Source organism: Echinops telfairi, unplaced genomic scaffold (genome assembly GCF_000313985.2).
Source record: "Echinops telfairi isolate 266 unplaced genomic scaffold, ASM31398v2 ScPeMD7_70;HRSCAF=299, whole genome shotgun sequence".
NCBI classification, from domain to species: Eukaryota; Metazoa; Chordata; class Mammalia; order Afrosoricida; family Tenrecidae; genus Echinops; species Echinops telfairi.
The window spans coordinates 13,505,713-13,517,594 of record NW_022103968.1 but is presented as its reverse complement, the minus strand read 5'-3'; the positions used below and the strand labels follow the sequence as shown (position 1 = coordinate 13,517,594).

General features: G+C 51.2%; 1 protein-coding gene across 1 annotated transcript in view; it reads right to left on the bottom strand.

The window, feature by feature from the left end:
* The window catches only part of GFRA1 (GDNF family receptor alpha 1), a 257,659-nt gene that overhangs the window by 156,704 nt on the left and 89,073 nt on the right, over positions 1-11,882 (bottom strand). The gene's annotated exons all lie outside the window — the stretch shown is intronic.

Genomic DNA, 11,882 nt, shown 5'->3' with positions numbered 1-11,882 from the left:
GCCTCCTGCGAGCTATTTATCTCCTGAGCGCCTCAGAATGAGGTCATCAAGCTGTGACCTGATTGACAGGCTAAACTCCACCCCCCTTCACTCCTAAGTCTCAAATTGACAACAGATGGTGTCATTACCACAGAAGAGGACACACAGAGACCCAGGGAAGAAGACTGCGACTGCGTGACTACAGAGGCACAGATTAGAGTGATACAGTTACAAGCTAAAGAAATCACTAGAGGAGCCATGAAGAATTCTTCCCTGGAGCCTGCAGTGGAAGCATGGCCTTGATTCACCGGCTCTCCCAAACTGTGAGAAAATAAATACAGTTCCGCCGTCATAAGCCACTAAGGATTTTGTCTTGCTCCAATCCACAATCAGTGCTCATGGAAGCAGCAGCTAAGAGATCCAAAGACCCGTTGTTTCACCGGATAAGGCTGCTTGCTACACCAGACCACTTTAAAACCTTCCTGGCAGTCTAATTGTGTCAGTAATTTTGTACCCAATGCGGTACATTGTTTTGCATAAAATGTGTTGTTTTATATTGTAGGCCTGTAATTCTTAAGAAATGACTCATTTGAATCTCTCTAGTAGACATTCCAGGTATGATAAACTTCTTCTGACAGTTAACCTTTATCCCAAGCCACACTCGGGGATTACCGCCAGGGAGGTTAAGAGTACTGAAAAGCAGGGATGTGACTTTAAGGACTAAGGCACCCTTGACCTAGTCCGAGAAATTGCCTGTGATTTGCATATGAAAGTTGAACACCCAATAAGGAAGACCAAAGGAGCATCAATGTGTTTGAATTGTGGTGTGGAAGACAGCAGTGGCAACCGGATCAAGCACAGAAACCATTGGGAGGATGGGGCAGGACTGGGCAGTGTTTCTTTCGGTTGTGTACAGGTTCACTGTGGGTTGGAATTGAGTCGATGGCACCTAACAACAAGCCACTAAATTCGTGGCCATGTGTAAGGCTGCCCTGTGTACTAGTACAGCAGTGGTTCTCCGCCTTCCTCATGCCGCGACCCTTCAATACAGTGCCTCAGGTGGTGGTGACCCCCCAACCATAAAATTATTTTTGTTGCTACTTCATCACTGTCATTTTGTTACCGTTATGAATTGGGTGACCCCTGTGAAAGAGTCGTTCGACACCCAAAGGGGTCGCGACCCACAGGTTGAGAACCACGGTAGTACAGTCAGTAGAGAGAGAGAGAGAGAGAGCGCTTCCTTGTGAACTTTGGACACTTGGCCTTCACTTCACCTGGTCCTCTAAAGTGGACCACTGTCATTACCTACTTCTTCCAGGTGGTCCAACTTCTGGCCAATGACTGTAGTCATAAAGTATTGAGGCCACACGACCACTCTTTACAAAGGACCTCAGCTGGGAGCCCATTTTTCTCCCTCGATGTCTATTATAAATATTCTCAAGCATAGGGGGAAGTTGAATTTTACACCTGCATATTCATCACCTAGATTCTATCATTAACACTTTATCTTACTTGTTGTATCATATCTTTCCAAACATCTCTTAATCATATATCAGTCCATCTTTCCCCCCAATTATTCAAAATAAATTATAGACAGCAGAACCCTGACCCGTAAATATGCAACGATTTTAACCAGAGTCTAGTATCTTAGTACAATTTGGCGTTTTTAAGGTAAAATAGATATACAGTGAATACATAAGCCTCAAGCATATGTTCTCTGACTTTTACTAAATTCATTCACCTGTACAGGCTAAACTCCTTGCAAAATAGAGACTGCTACCATCATTATCTTCCCAGAAATGGTGCCTCGTGCCTCGTCCAAGCTCATGTCTACTCCCTCTCCCCAGGTGACCAGAGTCCTGGTTTATTTCTATCCTAGGGATTTCACACGAATGGAATCACACAGTGTCCTCTTGTGTGAACCCCTTCCTTCTCGCAGCAGGTGCCTGAGCTCCGTCTGCAGTGTGTGTTTCTTTCCCTTTGTGCCTTCTGGGCTGGGAGGAGCGGGCCCTTGCATGAGCACACAGCCATTGCCATTCCTCCGACCGCTGGGTAGCTGATTTCGTGTGGGGCTAGCCTATCCTGAGATGAATAAGGCTGCCAGGAAAACTCGCGAACAAGTCTTCTTGCCGAATATATGCTTGCCTGTCTCAGGTTTGACCGATGAGCGCACTACTGATCCTGAGCCACTGGCAAGCCCGGCTGGGTCTCCTGGCCCTCCAAAATTGGTGAGTCATTAAGAATTCGCACCAGGTCCGATGGCCTGGGTCTAAGCTCAGACGTGGTCTCTGCTAGCTCGGAGAGTGGCTGAAAATGAAAGTCGTCAACCTTTCTGAAATCTCCTTCACTTCTGAAGACCTGGGATAAAAAACGGAGATGGAGGAGACCATGCAGCTCAGAGAGTGTTTCTGGGGAGGAAGTGAACCCAGGTGTGTGCCCGGTACATGAGAAGTACCCAGAAAGTGGTGCCGAGCATTTAGCCGCTGCCACTGCAGACAGCTCATCATGTGCATAATCATGAGCAGAGCAGAGCCTTTCTCCCGATGAGCTGCTGGTGGGTTCAAACAGCTGACCTTCTAGTTAGCAGCCTAACAGGTAACTCATTCCACCAGCAGGGGCCCTGGATCAGGTGTGCAATGCATGTCCCATCTCTGCTCAAAAAGCTACACCGGCTTTCTTGGTCTTCTTGGAAGGAGGCAAAAGCCTTGGCTGCTGAGATGTTTAAAATAACAACACCATTGCTCAAGCCATGTAAAAGAGCGAGCTCTTGATCTAAGGCAGGAATGCCATCAACTCAGGTGCATGGCAATTGTTGTGCTGATCAGGAATGTGATTGGCTGATGTGTAGCCCCTGATCAATGAAAACCAGGAAAAGCCCACTAGCCAATACCATTTATTTGGTTGACAAAACCTGTCCATTCATAATGAGCGCATTGGGTAGGGTGGAGGGTGTGGTGAACAAGGAAATAAGGAAGCCTATGGCAGTCAACAGGTTGATCTCACTAAACCCACTACCACTGAATTGATTCTGACTCACAGTGACCCTACAGAACAGAGGAGGCCAACACATGCTTAACGCACCATGCCACCAGGGCTTTACAGATTGAGAAGGTGCCCTATCTCCTCCCACTCTCCTCTCAACATAATGTAAACACAGTGCTTGTTCCCGCCTCCTCTGCCACGTCTCTCCAAGCCCACCGTCCTCCTGCTCACTCAGATCCTTCTTTCTCCAGAAGGCTCCCCGCCAGCTTTGCCACTCTCAGCAGCCTCTTCCAGCCCCTGGGTGCCACTGCCCTCTGTGACTTCCTTGGGCACTGGGAAAGGACAGCACCCTCCTGCCTCACACTGTCTGGTCTTGGGTCGTCATCTTTCTTAGAAGACACAGTCCAGGGCCACCTAATCTCCCTGCTCCTGTTCCCACCTTGCTCAATGTTGAGGAGGTAAATCCATACTGATCCATTCTAGATCCAAATACTCATTCCTAAAAGTAAGCTGGTCGGGGAACAGAATGGGGGAAGATGTTTGGAGGGACAGGTTAGAAACGGCTTGACTATCAATGGGACCATCTACAACACTGGCAGAATTCTACCTCAATATCTCAAAAGGACCTAGAAGACTGTCAACCCTAAGAGATACACACACACACACACACACACACACACACACACACACAACCATACCCAGTATGCCAGCTCCTCTGAGCCTTGTTTCCTCTTTTCTACTTTCACTCACCAAGCAGTCACCAGCACCTGCTGCTGCTGTTAGATGCTGTGGAGTTGGCCCTGACTCACAGCGGGCCCTGCATGCAACAGAAGAAACACCACCTGGCCCGGTGCCACCTGCTCAGCTGCTCCTATGCCCAGGCCCATTGTTACAGCCACTGTGTCCATCCGTCTTGTCCAGGGGCTTTTGTCTTTTTCGCTGCCTCTCTACTTTACCAAGCACAATGTCCTTCTCCAGGGATGAGTCTTTCCTGACAACGTGTGCAAAGCCCATGAAAGGATGTCTCACTACCCTTGCCTCTAAGGAACATTCTGGTGGTGAATCTCCCAAAGCTGATCTGCTTATTCTTTGGGCAGCCCACAGTCCTTTCCACACTTTGCCAGCACCATAATTCCAAGGCATCAATTCTCCTCTGGTCTGATTCAATGGGCGACTTTCCCATGCCTACGAGGCAATTAAAACTACCAATTGAGTACCGATTATATGCCAAACACTGCACTTGGCGCTAGGGGTTTGAAATAGGAGGCACGGCCGTGCCTTTCCTGTAGGTGCTTCACTTACTGTGCTGGAAGAAGGCAGATCGTGCCATCCTGAGAGAGAAGTGCTGATGGCGGTGTGGGGAGGCAACATCAGAAGCAGCCTCGCAGAGAGGGCTTGGGCTAAGTTCTGAGGAGTTAACAGGAGCAAGGGTGTAGGTGGAAGGGAGTGACGATGGTTATGAAAAGCACAGCAATAAGGCATGAGAGGAAGCCGGGAGCAAATCAGAGGCAGCCTCCCGCATGCCCTCGGTCCTGCCCCTGCAGTGCCCGTGATGGAAGACAGGCACTTCTCGGTGGGTGGGTCCAGAGCAGGACAGGGGTTGCTGAGGGGGGTGGGAGAAGAAGGCATCCAGATCAAGGAACCAAAGACCTGATGGTGCGGTCACGGCTCAGCATCCGCACCTGGAAGAATGCAGCTCAATGGTGGAGGCTGGCCGGACGAACAGAGGAGAGATGGGGGTTGAGGCAGGTGTGGAAGAGGTGTGACGTGAGTGTCCCCTAGCAGAGATCTGCTGTCGGTGAGGGCCCTCCTCCAGCCACCTGCAGTGGACCAAGTCATCAAACTCACTATCGTCCACAGAGAAACCATCTCTGTCACCTCGCCAAAGCCTTCCCAAAAGACTGCGTCACCTACCAAGAAAACCACCTCATGGGGTCCACCACCGCTGTCTACCGTGCTCCATGGTTTCTGGTGATCAAGAACCACTGTGATGGGGCTCTAAGACATCATAGGGTTCACTCAGCCCCCTACTCCCTGACTGCTGGGTTGGATGGGATCAGGTGCCTCAGAGGTAGCAGGGGAAATGGGTGCCACCTGCCTCTGAGGGTGCCCAGTGCCTGGCTGATTAATGTGGCCATCACAGAAGGCCACCAGGCAAAGCACCCTTTCTCCTTGCAGGGGACTGCCCACAGGGGCCAGCATCTGGGAAAGGCAACAGGAGGAGGCGTTGGGGGAGACTGGCAGCTGGCTGCTGCCCAAACAGACTGGCATGCTCAGCCAATCACAGCCCTGGCCAGCCTCCCCTTTCAATCAGTAACTATCTCACAGCTTCCTAGTGTACCCAAGGCCAAGGTAGCCCCTTAAAGGATGGGTCTCTCCCTTCCCCACGGAGCAGCAATCAATCTAAGGAACATGCAGGGGCGCCGTTCTACGCGAGGCAGCAGGAATCACGCACAGCTCTGCTGCTTTGCCCCTGGTGCCTACCGATGGCTTGCCCAGGCTAGAGGATAAAGTGCAAACGCCTACACTGAGAAACATGGCCCCATCCCCCCTCTGCTCCAAATCAGGTGAACTGCTCAGAAGAGGGTGGAGCTAGGACCGGAGGAGGAGGGTCACGAGGACAAGGCTGAATTCTAGTGTAGTAACTCAAATCCCCTGCCGGCCAGGTGACTCATAGCAAGCCTACAGGACCCTATAGTAGGACTGCCCCCAGAGGGGTCTCGAGGCTGCCAGTCCTTACAGAGGCAGACTGCCACATCGTTCTCCCGCCGAGTAGCTGGTGCTTAAACATTGCATCATTCAAAGTAAACAAAAACATCAAACCCACCCCACCCCCTGCCACCCCTGTCAGGATAGAATACCTGCCCCATAAAGTCTGGGGGAAGATTCATGAGAAAAAGCAGACACAGTGTCTAGCTGATTGCCTGGACGACGAGTGACAACCAATGTTGGTATTACCATTATTTCTCAGAGAAGATGAGGGAAAAATAGGACCCTTTGTTCTTTTGATCAGCAGTATCTCAACAGAAGCATCAGAAAGGGACCTTCCTCCTCACCTGGCCACTCTGATGCAATGAGTACCAAGAGGCCAGGCCCTGAGATCATCCCAAACTCATGCCCTGAGGTTGTGTGGGCACGCAATGAACCTTCCCAGAGAAAACTCCATGCAAGGTCACCTGGCAGGGAACGGGCAGCCCATGTAGCCCCGCCAGACATGACAAAGCACCTCCAAGAATGATTATTTAAAGGTTTTATCATGTTCCTCATACATCACACTTGGGCAAAGTGAATCTATCCAAAATTAAATGGTCGTGTTGGCCTATTTGTGTTGGAAAGATGCATGCCTTCCCGGCATGCCGCCGACTATTCTGCAGACCTCGGACAGAGCGGGAAGATGCCTTAGATGTGCCATAAATACGGCCACCGGAGGCGTGACTGGGGAACCAACCGCTTCCCACGGTCAAAAACGTGAGTGTGTGTTTTTCCTCATTGACCCCTGAAGCCATCCTCAGGAGGGCTTGGGACTTTTCCCTGAGACATGGCTACAGAAGATTTAATGTCTTCTCTCAAACCCCACGCTCCTAAAAGAAAACCCTTTCTCACCGTATATCTCATGATCGGGGTGGGCAGCACTTCATGGCGAAGGGGTCAAAGCCTCATAGAAGATGGGTTTCCCAAAGTGGTCGGGGAAAACCTCCAACCCAGCCCAAGCCGTCTGGCCACTAAGTTTGAATCAGGCAAAGAAAGCTCAAGTCAAAGCACATTCTAAATGTGGTCTCCTGTCACCAGGAACCCACCCCAACAATTAACAGGCTTGGCTCGGCTGCCAGGAGCCAAACTATGATTTATTGTCCTCTTCAAGTTAATGAAAGCAATGCCATCCATTGTGAATTCCAGTATTAATCCGTGTGGGAAAGAGCTGGCGTTTGAAAATGGCTGGCTGCACTCAGGAAACCAGGAGTCTTTTTTTTTCCACTGCAAGTCTGTGCCACCAGGGAGGCCTTGGCCTTGAGCCTGGCTCTCCAGAGGAAAGCCCGTCTGGGAGCATGGGAGTCTCGTGGGGTGGTGCTTCTATACTGCACTGATGCAAACCCACTTAAAACGTCTTGCAAGCGCAGGAAGCCCAAGTAGGTCCTCTGATACATGGAAAAACTAAGGCTGAAGGTCAGAGTAACTGACCCCTACATCCCACACTGGGAGTAACCCCGCCCACTGAGAGCAAAACCCAATTTCCTATGTGCTGATGACCATCTTTCCTGTGGCTAGAATCCACTCTGGTGATGGTGAGGTTTCAGTACTCTGTAAAAGCTTAAGACCCTTATAAGAGGTGCCTATAAGCCCACCATTTCAGCTTCCCTTAAAGATCCCAAGGACTTGGCTGCTCTGAGCCCCCATCCCTGCCTGGCTTCAATCTGTGGAGCTGGGGTTGGCTTCATGTGGTATAGGGGCCGGGTCTCTAAGGCATCCCCACCCCCTTTGCTTGTACTATTTCGGATGGGAGCCCTGGGAGTGCTCTTGGGGAAGCCTGTGGCTGCTGACTGTGGGGTTGATGGGGGCTGTCTACTCCTGCGATGATTTACAAAGCCTCCAAAACCCCCTACAGAGTCACTAGGAGTTGCAATCACATCGGGAACGCGGGACACGTGTTTCTGAGGAGACTGTGAACTTGCTACCTTACTTCCACAACATATTCAGCTTAGATTTAAGACACGGCGTGTATCAGATATGTCCACTTATGATACATAGACCAGACATACACTTATGTGTACATGTATTAGAAATCAAACTATGTATTGCATCGGGAAGATCTGCTGCACAAGCCCTCTTTACAGCACAGAAAAGCAAGCATGTCACATTGAGGATTTGTTGCACCTGACCCAAGCCATGGTGTTTTCAATCGCCTCACATGCCTGTGAAAGTTAGATGGCAAATAAGAAAACTAGAAGAACGGCGGCCCTTGAATCGTGGTTTTGGTGAAGAATATTGAAAGTATGTTGGACTGCCAGAAGAACCAAGCTGTCAGTCTTGGAAGAAGTACAGCTAGAATGCTCCTTAGACGCTAGGATGGAGAGACTTTCTCTCACATACTTTGGACTTGAAAAAAAAAGCAAATAAAAAAAAAATCCAAACTCCCTGTCATTGAGTTAGTGCAGAATAGAGGAGAATTTTCCCTGTGGAATCCTCAAGACTGCAAATCTCCACGGGAGCGGAAAGGCTCCTGGTCTCAAACTGCTGACCTTGCAGTTAGCAGCCCAATGAGTTACCCCATTATGCCACGAGGGCTTCCTACTTTATCATGCTTGATGAAGTAGAGGGTTAGCAAAAGAGAGAAAGATGCTCAAGGAGATGGATTGACACAACGGCTGCAACAATGTATTTGAATCTAAGGAATTCTGGCGAGGGTAACACAGGTCTGGGCAGTGTTTCATTCTGTTGTACAGTGAGCTGCTTTCTGAGTGGGATGGATCTGATAGCGCCTAACAACAACAACATACGTATTAGAGAGAAGCAGCCGTGGTTCCATGATGCAGTAATCTTTCTTCTATGCCTGACCCCTACATTTGATTCTCACAATGTACCTCACACACAGCAACTCCCTGTCTCTCAGTGGAGGCTTGCACGTGCTGTGATTCTGGACAGGTGTCAGGTGTGCTTCCAGACTCAGGTGGCCTGGGAAGAAAGTGCAGTGATCTACTTTTGAAAATCCACCTTTGAAAACCGCGTGGAGCGCCAAGAGCCTATCCACAAGCCATCGTGGGGATGGCCCAGGATGAAGTACTTTCATTGCATGTGCTCAGGGCAGCCAGGATCAGGGATGGCCAGTCTTCCTGAGCATAATTTGCCAGAGAGGACACATGAGCCGTAGGCACATGACTTTCAATATCCCTGAGGCAAAGTCAAGAAAGAGCAGTACTCAGGAGAGGCACACTGGCTGAGAACAAGTGGGCTGAGCCAAGGAATAGAGACCCACCAATGGAATCAGTCAGGACCTGTGTGCAGGGGCTCATCCCAGCCCTGGCTGAGCCCACTCAGCACTCAGCCAGGTCCTCACTGGGTGTGGTGTGTCCTTTGCATTTTCAGAGATGGGGTGTCTCTTCTGCTAAGTCCCCCCACCCACCGACTCCCTTACCCTCATGATGGGCTTCCTGCCCTGCTCTCCCGGGCCAGGTCACACACCTGTCCCCACACTGGGTCACTTGGCTGTTCTCACCAAAGACTCTTCCTTTAGGGTTCCTCTGCTGCCCCCCACCCCTCCCACCAGGTCTTCTAGCAGCTGGTCTTTCTTGTCAACCCCTGGTCACCCATCTAAAGTGCCCCCTCCCAGTCACTAGTACATCACCCTGTGTCATCTCCTTAACCCCCCTTTAAACGCTCTCTGCATTTATTTATTTTAAATACACGGCTACCCAATATCTCTCCAAGCTGGGCTAGATGTTTCATGAGAAAGGGGGCCTTTGACCTAGAAAGGCCTTTGACCTGACACACATGTACCCTTGCAGAATAAATAACTGTATGGTATTGGGGCTGGGAACAAAACAAGGGTCTCTAGCAGTAAGATCTCAGCTCCAGGTGAGAACGGAGGATGACGGCAATGACAGGCGCTGGGTCTCTGGGCCCCGAGTCTGTTCACCACCTGGCTGATGAGATCTTTATCCTGAGCCCACTTATGCTTTCCGAGTCCTGCTGAGTGGTGTTGCTCTCATTCCCAGGCCGCCCACTCGAGTTTCTGCTCACTGGCAGAAACAAGGTTCAGCCTACAGATGAGCATTCAAAGGGTGCTTCCGTGACTTCAAACAAGGCATGTGCGTGTGTGGCCCTGATGCCCTCGTTATTAAAGGATTGGTAGGCAAGTGCTCTAAAACTCGAGACCCTAGACACAGGTGGGTAGGCAGCATTCTTAATCGTGTTGGATGCAGTCAAGAGCGCTTCTGTAGCACCCAGGCACGCCTGAGAGTCATCCAAACACATGCACAACCAGGAGTGTCTACAAAAGCTTCTTGAACACAGGGCGTCTGGCACTCACACTTTCGAAAGGCCAGCTGTGGACGCCACGAGTCCTGGATGACCCTCTTACCCCGTGGCCCATGGACCATAGCAAGCGGTGTTTGCAGATGAAAGACCAGACCTCAGGTACGCGAGGCACGGGAGCCAGGTGCACACACCGCAGACAGCACAGAAGAAAAGCCGGCATCACCGAGGTGTTGTCACCGCTGGAACAATTTGCATCCGCAGTGAATCAGAGGATCTCGAGATAGGGAGGAAATAGCTCTGGTTGCCTGGGAGAACGTCTGATGTTGTCCAGCGCAAGTCTGCCTCCCTCTTCAGCGCAGCTGGCCAAACATCAGACTCCTCTGGCCAGGGGGGCCTCCGGTACTCACTGCAAGATGACCGCAGCATTTCCAAAGCATCATTTCCCCTCACCCTGTTGCTATCGGCCCCACCCCCTCCCGCCAACTTCCTATGATGCCTCGGTCACACCAAACCAAGCCGGGCCAGGATGCCACTCGGAGTCACCCAGCGGCATCCATCCACCCGAAGCCGTGTCCTTTTACTGCCCATTGATCGCAGCGCAGCGCCTGCCCTTTGCCAGCCCACAGCACAGTCCTGACACGGGGTTTCAGCCACGTCAGGTTTCAGGGCTTGGACTGGTGTGTCTTCCACCAGGCTGTCCATTTCACGGCACGTGCCTGGCACAGGAGAACCAATGGCAGACACCAAAGCACGGGACAGGGAGGGCCAGGGGTCCCGTCTGGCCAGTTCCTCGCCATTCTTTCCGAGACCTGTCTCCATACGGAATGGTCCTCTAACGCCAGCGCCACGGACATGAGTCACGAAAGCCTGGTCATGTTCTCTCTATCGGAAAACCTTACAGAGCTCTGACCAGGGCCCAGCCGCCCAGCCAGCACACAGGGCAACAGGCAGCAAGTGCTTCCTGTCTCCAGCAGGCAGTACGTATTAAGTCTGAGTAACCAAGGCTTTGCCGATGATTACAGCGTGTGGTCTGCCAATCGCTGCTCCTGACAGACGCTGCCCATCCATCGATGGGCATGACTGATTAACAAAGGAAACTGACTGGACACAGGCAAGCTGATAACCCCTTTGGGTCCCAGGACAGCAACACTCTAAAAATTAAAAATCAAAAAGCCCCTTCTGACACCAGCTGCTTCTTCCCTCATCCCACCCCACCTTCATTGCGGAGAAACCCTGCTCCGGCAGCAGAGCCCCCCAAGCTCACGTCTTCCGTGCTCTTAGAGGAGAAACATAATTCTGCAGCGGGGGGATCTGGTTCTCCGGTTCACAGAAAGAAAGGAAAAGTGGACCCTCGTCCCAGAGGGCCCCCGAGACCCCAGGTCTATCAAGCAAGCACACTCGGGGTACAACGGGTCCTGACAGCACTGACACCCACAGACACAGCACCCATCTCTGCGTTTCTAGCCGAATGGAACTTATTCCTTACAGCTCGTTGGGATCAAGGAATTATTTATAGGAGCAGGTCTATGGCTCCAGACTCTTAAAGGCAGCCCCACGGGCCCCTCGCTGTCAGCCATGGCCACGCTTCTTTCGGGAGGCTCAGGCAGACACCCTCCCCACAACACACTGCCTGTCGAGAGTGACAGAGCGGTGGGACGAGAGATTGAGCCTGGAAGATGATTTGGATGCTATTTATGGGAGGCCTGGGTGTATTTTTAAACCCATCTCTTTTATTCGAAGGCAGTCTTGGATCCAGGAAAGACGGGTGTTATAGACATCTTGCCCGCCTCGAACGCAAACAGCTACAGCCTGGCACTTTCACCAAGTCATTTCAAACGGAGAGGGGAGGCAGAACAAAAGACCAGCCCCCTTCATGTGTGTCTAACAGGTTAAACGCTGTTGTGACCTCTCAGTCGCTTCCTGGAGGCAGAGAGCAGCTGCTGTGCATC